Source organism: Mauremys mutica, chromosome 14 (genome assembly GCF_020497125.1).
Source record: "Mauremys mutica isolate MM-2020 ecotype Southern chromosome 14, ASM2049712v1, whole genome shotgun sequence".
Classification (NCBI taxonomy): domain Eukaryota; kingdom Metazoa; phylum Chordata; order Testudines; family Geoemydidae; genus Mauremys; species Mauremys mutica.
In genome coordinates this window covers 2,076,465-2,076,922 of record NC_059085.1, presented here as the reverse complement: position 1 = coordinate 2,076,922, position 458 = coordinate 2,076,465, and the positions used below count along the sequence as shown (strand labels likewise).

General features: G+C 41.5%; 1 non-coding gene across 1 annotated transcript; it reads left to right on the top strand.

The window, feature by feature from the left end:
- TRNAC-GCA lies at positions 1-72 on the top strand. The gene has a single exon. It is a non-coding gene; the product is annotated as a tRNA-Cys (tRNA).
- Positions 73-458: the final 386 nt, after the last annotated feature.

Below are 458 nucleotides of genomic sequence, written 5' to 3'. Positions count from 1 at the left end.
GGAGGTATAGCTCAGTGGTAGAGTGTTTGACTGCAGATCAAGTGGTCCTTGGTTCAAGTTCAAGTGCCCCCTTACAAGCTTGTTTCTTCAATAAAAATAATTCTATTTCTAGTATGCTCAGGAGCTCTACTATATAGGGATTCCTAAAATGAATGGACACACTTACTGTTTTCCTGTGCAAATGCATAAACAACTAGCAAACGTCCCCCAGCAGAAATCACTTTCAAGCCTCTAAGTGTCTTGGTTTGTTTTCATCAATGAAACAAAGACACATGAAGACACATTTGCAGGTCCTTGGCCTCCATGGGCTACAATGTGCAGAAGAACAAGAACCACAGCCACTTGGGAGGAATGGACTAGTCTGTATTACATTTGGTAAGTAAGTTGCCATTGGGACTGAAAACTCTACTGGAGGTGGACAGGAGCCTGTTACAAAACTAAAATAACCAAGATTTACC